Below are 12,779 nucleotides of genomic sequence, written 5' to 3' on the forward strand. Positions count from 1 at the left end.
AAAGTGACCTAAGAAAAAACCGAAATCTAAATAGCCTTGTATCTATAAAAGGATTGAATTTATGAATTTTTAAAAAGTTACCACAAAGAAAACTCCAGGCTCACTGGTAAATTCTACCAAAATTTAAAGAGGGCCATCATGGTGATTCATACCTGTAATCCCAGCACTTTGGAAGGCTGAGGCAGGAGGATCACTTGAGGCCAGGATTGTGAGACTAGCCTGGGCTGAACATAACAAGACCTCGTCTTCACAAAAAATGTGTTTTGATTTTGTTTTTTGTTTTTTTGTTTGTTTGTTTTGTTTGTTTTATTATCTGGGTGTAGTGGTATGTGTCTGCAGTTCTAGATACTCGAAAAGTTGAGGCTGGAGGACTGCTTAAGCCCAGAAGGCTGAGGCTGCAGTGAGCCACGAACATGCCACTGCACTCCAATCTGGGTGACAGAGCAAGATCCTGTCTCAAAAAAAAAAAAGTAGGGAAGCAATAATATGAATCTTACATAAGCGCTTTCAAAAAATAGAAGAGGAGAGATTTCATTTTATGAGGCTAGTATATCCCCAACATCGAAACCTGACAGAGACATAAAAAAAAAAAAAAAAAAAAAAAAAAGGCCACTGATAGCCCTCATGAATCTAGACACAAAATCCTTTTAAAAAATCGGTATATCAGCTGGGTGCAGTGTCTCACGCCTGTAATCCCAGCACTTTGGGAGGCCAAGGTGGGTGGATCACCTGAGGTCAGAAGTTCGAGACCAGCCTGGCCAACATGGTGAAATCTCCTACTAGAAGTACAAAAAATTAGCTGGGTGTGGTGGCAGGCACCTGTAATCCCAGCTACTCCGGAGGCAGAGACCGGAGAATCACTTGAACCCAGGAGGCGGAGGTTGCAGTGAGCCAAGATCGCACCACTTCTCTCCAACCTGGGCAACAAGAGTGAAACTCCACCCCCCAAAAAATGTAAACTTTCAGGGATCATTCTATAGTTTGTTACTAGGGAAATTTCTCTAGATGTGTAGAACACTGGAAACCATGAAGAGGAGGCACAGCATTCTCTCCTGAACGTGAAGCCGGCTCTTGGTGGTGTTTCACTGCAACTGTCATTTGTCACTGATGATCATTCTCTTCCTCTGGGAGAGGGAGAAGACACAGTTTGAGTGGTTCCCATTTTATTTAAAAAAAAGAAAAGATTTTTTTTTTAAATTGGTAAATCAAATCTAACAATGTGTAAAACAATAACATATCATGGCCAAGTGCAAGATTTATTTCACATGAGAAAGGTAACCAATGTACTTATTAGTTATCTATTGCCATATAAAGAAATCATCTTCAAAATTTGGCATCCTAAAGCAATAAACATTTATTATCTCACTATTTCTGTGGGCAAAAAATCCAAGTGATATTTAACTGGGTTCTCTGGCACAGGGTCTGTCATGAGGTTGCCAAGTGTAAGCTGGGGTGGTGATCTCATCTGAAGACTTCACTGTGGGAGGGTCTGCTTCCAAGATCACTGCATCTTGCTGTTGGCAAGATCCAGTTCCTTGTGGCTGTTGGACTGAAGCCTTCAGTTCTTCTCTGGCTACTGGCCAAAGGCCTCCCTCAATTCCATTCCATGTGGACCTCTCCACAGAAGCAGCTCACGACATAGCGGCTGACTCTCCTCAGAGCAAATGAGTAAAGGAAATCACACAAAATGGAAGCCACAGCCTTTTTATAACTTAAATCTCAAGAGTGACATGCCACCAACCCAGCCACATTGTATTTGTCATAAATGGGTCAGTAAGTTCAGGTCATTCTCAAGGAGAGGGAGTTGCACAGAGGCATGAATACCAGGAAGAGGGGATTACAGGAGACCATCTTGGGGGTGGCCAACTACAGTGTAATGCATCCCATTCACAGAGGAAAGGAGGAAACACGATCATATCATGAATGAAGAAAAAGTATTTGACAAATTCAACAGTCATTCATAATAAAAACTTCTGGTAAATTATGACTAGAAGGCAACTTTCTTAACCTTATAAAGAGCACCTATGAAACACTTACAGCTAACATCATACATAATGATGAAAGGACGAATGCTTTCCCCTAAGAGCAGGAACAAGGCAGGGACGTCTGCTCTCACCATTTCTATGTGCCATTTCCCTAGAGGTCATAGCAAGCTCAATAAAGCAAGAAAAACAAATAAAACCTGAAAATATTGGACAGAAAGAAGTAAAACCATCTGTATCTGTAGACAATATAATTGTGTATACAGGAAATCTTAAGGATTTTTTAAAAATGACTAAAACTAATAGCTGAATTTAGCAAAGTCACAGAATACAAAATTATATACAAAAATCACTTTTATTCAAATATACTGTTACAGACAATTAGAAAATATTTTTAATATATACTATTTATAAAAGCATCAAAAACATTAAATATTTAGGAATAAATTTAATGAAAGATATGCAAGGACTCCCTCTGAAAAACTATAAGATATTCAGAACAAGGCTGGGCACGGTGGCTCATGCCTGTAATCCCAGCACTTTGGGAGGCCAAGGCAGGAGGATCACCAGAGGTCGAGAGTTTGAGACCAGCCTGACCAACATGGAGAAACCCCGTCTCTACTAAAAATACAAAATTAGCTGGGCATTGTGGTGCATGCCTGTAATTCCCAGCTATTTGGGAGACTGAGGCAGGAGAATCTCTTGAACCTGGGAGGCAGAAGTTGCAGTGAGCCAAGATCGCACCATTCCACTCCAGCCTGGGCAACAAGAGTGAAACTCCGACTCAAAAAAAAAAAAAAAAATTTCAGAAAAAATTAAAGATTAATGGACTAAAGAAGAAAACTAATCACATGATCATTTCAATAAAGGCAGAAAGTCATTTAACCAATGTCAACAATTTTTTATGATTAAAAATCTAGTTTAGAAAACTGGAATAAAAAGGAATCCCTTTAAATATAGCTGCCAAAAACATACAATAAATGTTCATTTATGTCTGGATGAGAAACCATCCCACAATGTAGTGGCTTAAAACCCCAACAAGTTACATTCTTTATGATTCTGTGGGTCATGAATTTGGAGTGTTACAAGCTGGCCAGTTTTTCTGTTTCACATGGCGTTTGGCCGGGGGTCACTCACTCACCTGTACTTAGACCGTGGCTGGGCTGAGGGGAGGCCCCAGAGGCTTTGCTCGTAAGTCTGGCCCCTCAGGCTCCTGCACATGGCCTCTCCCTTCTCCATTCGGCCTCTCAGCATCCAATGGTGTAGCCCAAGCTTCTTTACAGCATGGTGCAACCTCCAGAAGGCTGGGCCTGGAACCGGTGTAGCATCCCTTCCACCACATTCTAGGGGTCAAAGCAAGTCACCGGCCAGTGCAGAGTCAAGTAGAGGGGAAAATAAGCCCCAGCTCTTGATGAGAGGAATGGCAGGCATGTCCGGGAGGGCGGGAATTGACGGCCATCTTTGAGAGCTCTCTACCACAATTACTGGGTGAAGAGATGAATGAGTAAGTCATCAGCTTCCTTCCAATTCCCACGCTGAGTGAAGAAATGAGGAAATGAAACTACACGTTCCTGCTTCCTTTTAGCCTGTCTTTCCTTTAAGCAGAGCATTACTGGCAACAAACTTTTTGTGTATTTCCTGATCTTATAAGCTCCGGTATGGTATTAGCATAATAGAAAGTGGCTGACAATCTGTAGAATCTTCCTTTAGTGTCCTTTTGGGTCCTCCTGCCTCCTCCTAGCATCTTCTCACGTTCAATTTCTTATTTTCTTCTTTTCTCAAATTCAAGCCTAAGACTAGAACCTCTCATTTGTAGGTAAAAGAAGCTATTTCCACTCTGCCTAACTTATAGACCCCCAAAGAAATGAACCTCTAATAGTAAAAGGTCACAGGAGCGAGGGAATTGTTTTTGAGAACTGGGACCTTCCCACAGAGCCCTAAAGTTCAACCCCACTGATACCTCAAGTCCTCTATTTGGCAGGCAAGTCCTGGCCAAACCCAATTATTATTATTATTATTTGAGATGAAGTCTCGCTTTGACGCCCAGGCTAGAGTGCAATGGCACAATTTTGGTTCACTGCAACCTCCGCCTCCTGGGTTCAAGCGATTCTTCTGTCTCAGCCTCCTGAGTAGCTGGGATTACAGGCATGGGCCACCATGCCTGTCTAATTTTTTTGTATTTTTGTAGAGACAGGGTTTCACCATGTTGGCCAGGCTGGTCTCAAACTCCTGACCTCAAGTGATCCACCCGCCTTGGCCTCCCAAAGTGCTGGGATTACAGGCGTGAGCCACTGTGCCCAGCCTGCGAAACCCAATTATTATCTGGAAGCCGGTCCTTGGGCCTCCACAGGTATTTTGACTTTGACCTGACTCCCCCGGCCATCCTTTCACAGCTCTGCAGCTAAAATAGAATAGAGATTTTATGCTATCCAATAAGCCAAAAGCCCCTTTCTAACTGTAAGCCAAGATCACACAGTCTAAACAGTCTAACAAGACGAGTGTCCGGGAGAGTAGAAAGGCCCTCTCTTTTATACTGAAAGAAAACAGCCCACTCCAGGAAGCCAGGAGCACAAAGCCATTGCAGAAACGTAATACGGGAGTTTCCATCTCTGTGTAGACCTTTCCTTGTTTAAAATGCAATGTATAGAAAGGAAAAAGCTACCAATATTTCCTGGAATTCGGAGCTCGGACAATGCTTCCCTTCGTCTTTATTCTGGGCATTCTGGAGACAGAATTAGCTGGATCCTTAGTACTGGATAAAAGGAGAGAGCGCCGAGTGCCTCCAGATTGCTGCAGCACGTCAGCAGGTGCTAGAGAGTGGCAACGTGTTCCACTCTTTACAGATTTTATTGAAGAGAGCTTGTGTGTGTACCTTCAGGCCCAGGGCTTTACCAATGCCCTCATTCCTTCCTCTTTTAGAGGAGAGAAATAATACAGCATTTGAGAGCTGGAGGAGATGTTTGAGATGACACTCCCTCTTTGACAAATGAATAAATAGAGGCCCAGAGAATTAGAGTGACTGCCCTGAGGTCACACAGCTAACTGGAAATAGGGAAACAACTACAGGGCAGGTCTCCAGTCTTGTAGTGGTAGATTTTGTGCACCATCTAAACAGAGGTGGTCCCTTGCTAGCATAGTACTGTGTCCTTGGGTACGGGGAATTTGATTTAAAATGAGCTTAAGCATCAAGGTTGTAGAAGTATGCTGTCCCACGCAGTAGTAGCCACTGGTCAAATGTGGCTTCTGAGAACTCAAAATGTGGCTAGTGTGACCGAGGAAATGACTAGTTAATTTTAATCTTAATTAGCTTAAATGTAAATGTAAAAAAACTACTACTTGGCCAGGCATGGTGGCTCATGCCTGCAATCCCAGCACTTTGGGAGGCCAAGGCGGGCAGATCACGAAGTCAAGAGATCGAGACCATCCTGGCCAACATGGTGAAACCCCATCTCTACTAAAAAATACAAAAATTAGCTGGGTGTGGTGGTGCATGCCTATAGTCCCAGCTACTCAGGAGGCTGAAGCAGGAGAATTGCTTGAACCCAGGAGGCGGATTTCAAAGATTTAGTATGAAAAAATGTAAAATATCTTATTAATAACTTGAATATTGATCACATGTTCAAATAATCTTATATATATTCAATTAAATCAAATATATTAATGTCACCTGCTTCTTTTTACTTTTTAAACAAAATTTCACATATGGCTTGCACTATATTTCTATGGGACAGTCTAGAGTCAGACTGTCCACATTTACATCCTGGCTCCACTATTTTACCAGTTCTGTGACCTTAGATAAATTATTAGGTAGCTTTGATATCTTCTCTGAAAAATAAAAGAGAGAAAAGAGGATTTTTCCTCCTTTCTTTTCTTGCTCTGGACCTCATCGTGTGATGACATGATGCTTGGGGCAATGGCAGCCACCTTCAAGTGATGAGTAGAAACGTGGCCAATATACAAAGCATGGCAAGGAATAGACAAGGAAGGAAAGGGCCAGGGTCCTTGATACAGGATGGGGCAGGTGAACTAGCCCTGAAAGTGCTAACCTCTGGACTTCTCATTAAGTGAAGAGACAAATTCCCTAATTATTTAAGCCACCGTTCTATAGATGAAAGCATCCTTATACAACAGCTGAGAAATATCACCATGCAATACTACATCCTGGGATGAGATAAATGCATGAAGATGCTACAGTGATGTACAAAGCAAAGATGGGCCAATTCTGCATGGGTTAGAACAATTGGAAACTGGAATATATGATGCTTAGGCTGAGAAAAGGTATGAGACAGGCATTTCAGCAAAGATGGCAGAGGTAGTGGGATCACAGAGATTTGAAATCTGGGAGACAGCCAGGACCTCAGCTTCTGTCTAAATGTGGGACTCGTGCTTGATTTCAGTGGGGGCATGAAAGCTCTGTCTGTGCTATAGGCCAGGGATTATTATTGGCTTTGTTTTATTAACTGGCCAGAGCAAGAATGAGCTGCAAACTTTCAGTTCAATGATGGTATATCCTAGGATTAATTTCAGGAAAGTAAAACTGTCACTCTGGGGACAGAGGAACGCAGAGAGCTGAACAAGGTGTGGAGAAGTGAGGGTTTCAGTCTGTTCTCTACCGCTTACTGTCTGGGTGATGTAAGCAATTCACTTAACCCCTGAATCCCAGTATACTCTAAAGCATATAGGATGCTTTGGGCCACAAGTAACAGAAAACTCCAAGCAACCCAGAAAATTATTCCTTCACATACCCAGAGGTCCAGAGGTTGGGTGGCATTCAGTATACTCTGTAGCTTAAATGGTCATCCAGGATCCAGGTTTTTTCCTTTGCTCCACTCTGTTTTTCTCAACTGGTTTTATTACCAGGTTACTAGCAAGGTCATAGCAGTAGTTCCAGGAGTCACTTCCAGAAAGAAATTTCCAGGCCGACTCTTTCTTAGGCGCAAAGACAACTTTCTTGGAGACATCCAACAAACTTCCTCTCACTTCTCACTGGCCTAATTTGAGTCACATGTCCATGTCTAAACCAATGGGAAGAGTTGGAGTTATCGAATCAGGATCTACCCTTCAAGCTGGAGATAAGGTTACCTTCTGAGTCACATGAGACAGAAATAGATATGGAAGCAAAATTGAGGTTTTGTTCAAAAGGAAAAAAGAAAAATCATGAATGTATGTTCTACAATACAACTATTAAATAGAGACTGTACGACTCTGGATGCCACATACAGGGCACCTCTGAATATCAAATGAAAGCATTAGTTATACTTTTAAAATCCTACAAAATGTAAACACTATGAGATGAATAATCACAGTCTCAAAGGAAATGGTTCTGGGACATCATCCAGCTAATATTGGCCATCAGCCAGCCCATTGGTCATGGTCATCAGCCATTGGTCATCAGCCAATGCCTGCCAATTGGTTGGGTTTAAATTCTCCTTTCATATTACAGCCTGGAGTGTCACTGGGTAACCTTGACTTCCCTATTAAACTATCTTTATCCTTGATCTACCTTACCCTGATTTCATCAAAATTCAAGAAAATGGAGTGCTTGGAGCTGTGGTTATTTAAATTTTCAGCTGTAGGGAAATTTTTCTTCTTCTTTTCTCAGTTTTACAAAATCCTGAGTTCTGGCTCAAATCCATTACATTTCATGATATTGACAGAAGATAATTATAATTTTTCCTGGGAACAATTCCTCTGCCTCTGATTTGCAAGCCTTGAGCAGGCCGGCATGGGGTCATCCAACATTTCCTCTTCCCTTACCCTGTGTTTTCAAGCAGACCTAGACCTAGTTTGCAAGATGTTCACACCATTACAACCTGTTAGTCTTAGGAACTTGTTTTTATGATCATGGCCCCTGGAGTCGTTTTCAGAAAAGAGAAGCCCATCTGGCTCAAAACATATTGGGTGATGTCACTTGCTACTTCTCCGGTCAAGCTCAAATGGGCACATTTGAATTGAGGATTATAAAAGTCACAAAAAATTCTTCTGTGACAACCTCAAACGATGGGATAATGATGACGATCATGAGATTTTGTTGAGCACTTACAATGTGCCTGTTGCTGTGCTAAAAGGCTTACATTCTTTTCCTCATTTATACTCCTGGAAAACCTATGGATTTGGTATTATTATTGTCCCCAGTTTTACAGATTAAAAAATTGAGGCCTGAAGTGTTTGGGGAAGGGGAGTATTAAACAACTTTCCCAAGGCCACACAATTTCCCTCCACTTGACCCTTCTTCTCTTCCTCATCCCCACCCCCATAATCCCCCTAACAATTTCAGGTCCAGTGGGGCCTGGGCTGTCATCAGAGATCAGAGAAGTGATGTTTTCCCTGGATCTGCGCATGACTCAACATCTTGGTAGCAAGTGCTTATTTCGTTTCTCCTTCTTAACAGCACCAACGAGGCCTCCCTAATGCCAGAAACTTCTCTGCCTGGTTATGTAACCCTGCAGGTGAATTCTAAGGCCAGGAAGGCCAAAATGATTTAAGTCAAACCATCAGAACCTGGAAGGGTGGGAATCCCCCAGCCCCTCCAATCAGTATTCTTTAGGGCTTTATAAAGAGTATTTATACGGGAGATTGCCCATGTGCAGCCAAGGCTGTGAATCAGTGATCTAAAACAAAAGAATATGCAAGATGGTCCTGTCTGACGGAAACTCAGTACCAGGGTTGGTGATTCCTCCCAGCTGCTCTGCCTTCAATGTGGGTAAATTTCCAGTAGCCCAAATGACTCCCTAGTCCTGAAAGATGTTTTAAGAGACCTTCATATGCACAAAGGTTGGGTCCAGGGACAGTTAATCCAATTACAAAAAGACTTTACCAAAACATTCTATTAAACAATGAGTATCCCAGACAGTAAACTTCTGATTTGCATTACAAGGACTGTTTCCAATTACCCTTTCAAAATGTGTCGGTGTATTCGTCTATTTTCTGTTGCTGTAAAGGAATACCTGAGGCTGGGTAATTTATAAAGAAAAGGCATTTATTTCGCTCATGGTTCTGCAGGCTGTGCAAGAAGCATGGTGCCAGCATCTGCTTCTGGCGAGGCCTCAGATACTTTTAGTCATGGCAGAAGGGAAATGGAGCTGTTGTGTCACAGGGTGAGAGAGAACAAGAGAGAGGTGGGAGGTCCCAGACTCTTTTTAACAATCAGATCTCACATGAAGTAACAGAATGAGAGCTCACTCATTTCCTCAGGGAGGGGACCAAGCTATCCATGAGGGGTCCACCCCAACAACACAAACACCTCCCATGAGGCCTCACCTCCAACACTGGGCATCACATTTCAGCATGAGATTTGGAGGAGATAAACATCCAACCTCTATCAGTCTGTATGATTCCTCTTATAGATGCACAAAAGCAGGCAAAGCTGACCTCTGCTGTTACAAGTCAGGAGTGGGTTACCCTGGTGGGGGAGCAGCTGGAAGAAGGCAGGAGGAGACTTACTCGGGGGCTGGTCAAGTTCTGTTTTCTTCATCCGCGTGGTGGCTGCATGGGTGTGTTAAGTTCTGAGAATGTTAGCTTTAATCAAAAGCTTAAAATTTGTGTCAGTAGGCCGGGCGCAGTGGCTCACACCTGTAATCCCAACACTTTGGGAGGCTGAGGTGGGTGGATCACCCAAGGAGTTGGAGATCAGCCTGGTCAACATAGTGAAACCCCATCTCTACTAAAAATACAAAAGTTAGCTGGGCGTGGTGGCGCTCGCCTGTAATTCCAGCTACTTGGGAAGCTGAGGTGGGAGAATCGCTTGAACCTGAGAGGTGGAGGTTGCCAGGGTGCACTATAGCCTGGCAAGAAGAGTGAAACTCCATCTCAAAAAATTAAAATAAAATAAAATAAAATTGTGTCAGTCATGTAAGTCAAAGTTCTCTGTAATGTGTTCGTCTCGAACATGGGGGATGCTTCCATCTCTCCCTCAGCTGGACATATGATAAGGCCTTTCCCTGCCAGCCATGGGAGGATATCTGGGGAAGGCTTCAGACTTCTTGTCAAGTCTCCCTTAGGTCCAGGCCAACCATGGGCTCTGAAATGTCTTTTGATGCGCCCATCTTTTCCCTGATGTCAGTTCCCCCTGCAACATCCTGGACAGGGATTTCTCCAGGGAAGATGTAGCATCTCAAACTCCTGTGAACACTTCCTAGGGTGGAAAGATCTAGTGCCCACATAATACATTTTATCCAGCAGAGAAGCAGGCAGAAATTTGAACACGAACACACACACACACTCCTTCATCTGTGCCTTCACCCTTGGCCCACACAAAGAGAACGTCTACGCATCCTGTCTTTGCTTGCTGCATTCTTCAGAGCCTCAGAATACAGAAAGTGATAAAAATAATTTCTTTTAACATGGTAATTTATTGCCACAACCAGCTTCTCAGCATTGTTTGCCAAATTATCCTTTCAGAAACCACTAGCAACAGAACTGGCAGAACCCAGCCCTCTCTCTATGGAGCTGGGCCAGGGAGGAGGGAGGCCAGGGCAATCTGCACAACGCAGAGGCCTGGATCCGGGTCTGGATTTTTCCACCTTCTTGCCAAAGGACATTAAGTGACCCCCAGCAAACCTAGAAATTGTACCTGACCTTGCCCCACACATTTTCCAAGACAGTTTGGGCAATTGCTGGAATGGTGCCTGCAGACAGAAGGCCCAGGGCAGTGAATTTCAATCTAGGGATGGGACTGGGAGTCAGATGGACCCGGATTCAAACCCCAGTTTCTTGGCCCTGGCTGGGTGACTCTGTACCTCTGCTTCCTCACCTGCAACCTAAGAAGGAAAATGGCTCCTGGGTTGCTTGGAACAAAGCAATTACCACATGGAGAGGCTGGTGTGGTGTTAGCCCTTGACGGTGATGCTCTTTTTATTAACTAGCAGCTGTGAGATGCATAGGCAGCATGGGAAATCTAAAGGCCCTGGGTTCCAAGGCTCACCACCTCTTTCTATCTGTGTGACTGGGGGCAAGTTACTTAACCTCTCTGAACTTGATGCCCTTGTCTGCAAAGCACAGATGCACCTACTTTGCAGATCAGTGTTGAGGGTCTGGGATTCCATGTGGTCAGCAGACACTCTGGTGCCCTGCCCAGATGCCCTCAGATGGCTTTTGCTCTTTCTGCATACCCCTCCCCACCTTTAGTGGGCTTTTGCTTCCAATAGCCACACTTGGCAGTCTTTTTGGGAGATGGACATGGGAGGACCACTCTCAAGCCACATACTCTGAGACCTTAAAGTGCCTGCTAATTTCCTCCCCATCCTCACCCAGGGCAGCCCCAGGCTCATGACAGACAGGAGTGGGAGTAGAAGAGCCCAGTCCCCTGGCCTAGAGTGGGGACAAATTCCGAGGTGTAACTTCCATCCAGTGCTCCCTGTGGAATCAGGATGAAGCACCCTCCACAGGGCTGCCGAGGCCTCACTCTGCTTGGCTTCCTCCCCGTCCTGGTCCTGCTTTCCCCACTCCCTTCTAGGTTTCTCCTGGGAGCACTTCCATCATAAAATACTTATATTCAAATAAAATACTTGCTTTTGGAGAACCTGACCCAAGGCAGTGCGAAGCATCATATATCTTGGATATGGCTTCTTGGATACCCTCCAGCTCCTCACACCAGATGTGTCCAAAACAAAATTGCTCTCTCACTTGCCTTCTTCCCATGGTCCCATGTCCACCTCCCAAGTCCCAGACCTGCTCATCATACAGGATTCTTCTTCACCATCACCCTCCACAACTGACTTGATCACAGAGTCCTGCTACTCTGAAACCCTAAATAACTTCCCGATGATTTCCACTTCCTTGTCTCTCCCACCATTGCTTGGTCTAAGCCCTCCTGCCTGGCTTCTTTGCCCCATCTGGACCTGCTCCAGCCCATGCACCATGTTGCAGTCTGAGAGCTTCCAGAAATATCTCCTTATCTCATTATTCTCCTGCTTAAATGCTCACTTTTCAGGATGAAGCTCCACCTTCCCAGCTCCATGCTGATCCCCTGATGATCCAGTCCCTGTATCTCACCAACCCCCCTCCCCTCATTCCCCCTACCTGGTGCATGCACCCCTCCCGGCACCATGCTGACCCACTTAATATGCCAGGCAACCTAGAACACCTTTCCGCTTATTTATTTTTTAAATTTATTTTTGTTTTTTATTTTTTCCTTTCCCCTTATTTAATTTAATGTCTCCTATTTATCCTTCAAAACACAGCTCAGGCATCACTACCTCCAGGAAGCTTTCTGGATGCCCCAGTGTGATTTAGGCAGGTGGTCTGTGCGTGCCTCACAGCAGCCTGTACATGTCACGGCTTTTCATTTATCTCACTATCCCCATTACCATTCTGGACACACAGCAGCCACTGAGTAAGTGCTAATTGAACACAGGACATATGTAAAACTTCCTGGCCTGCAGTTGGGGTTTAAGAATCCACCATTCTCCTCTCTTGCCCCAGTGGCCCCCACACCTTAAATGCACTTTACCAATGATCTCTATTAGCCTGCTCCTAAGAGACACATCTTAGGAGCAGATGCAATCCAGGTCAGAGTCACATCTGTTATTTGCATATGATTTGCCTGAAATATGCATATAATTGGCCTATGCCTACAGAATCCTATCTCTGGCTATTTGATTTTAATGCTGAAGCTATATCATTGAGACACACAGGGGGGTGAAATATCGCCCCCGCCAATTGATTTCCCCGCTCTCTCTTTCAACCTGGAGGTCTTGGCACTGGCAGTGTTGCCCTGGCGGGTGGGGTCTCAGAGGTCTCTGAGGGGTGAGGAGATGCTAGATGAGGCAGGGAATTGGGCCAGGAGCAGGATGTATG

General features: G+C 44.2%; 1 pseudogene; it reads left to right on the forward strand.

The window, feature by feature from the left end:
* Positions 1–950: 950 nt before the first annotated feature.
* Positions 951–1,156, forward strand: LOC116274081 (annotated as a pseudogene).
* The last annotated feature ends 11,623 nt before the right edge of the window (positions 1,157–12,779 follow it).

Source organism: Papio anubis, chromosome 2, assembly GCF_008728515.1.
Source record: "Papio anubis isolate 15944 chromosome 2, Panubis1.0, whole genome shotgun sequence".
NCBI classification, from domain to species: domain Eukaryota; kingdom Metazoa; phylum Chordata; class Mammalia; order Primates; family Cercopithecidae; genus Papio; species Papio anubis.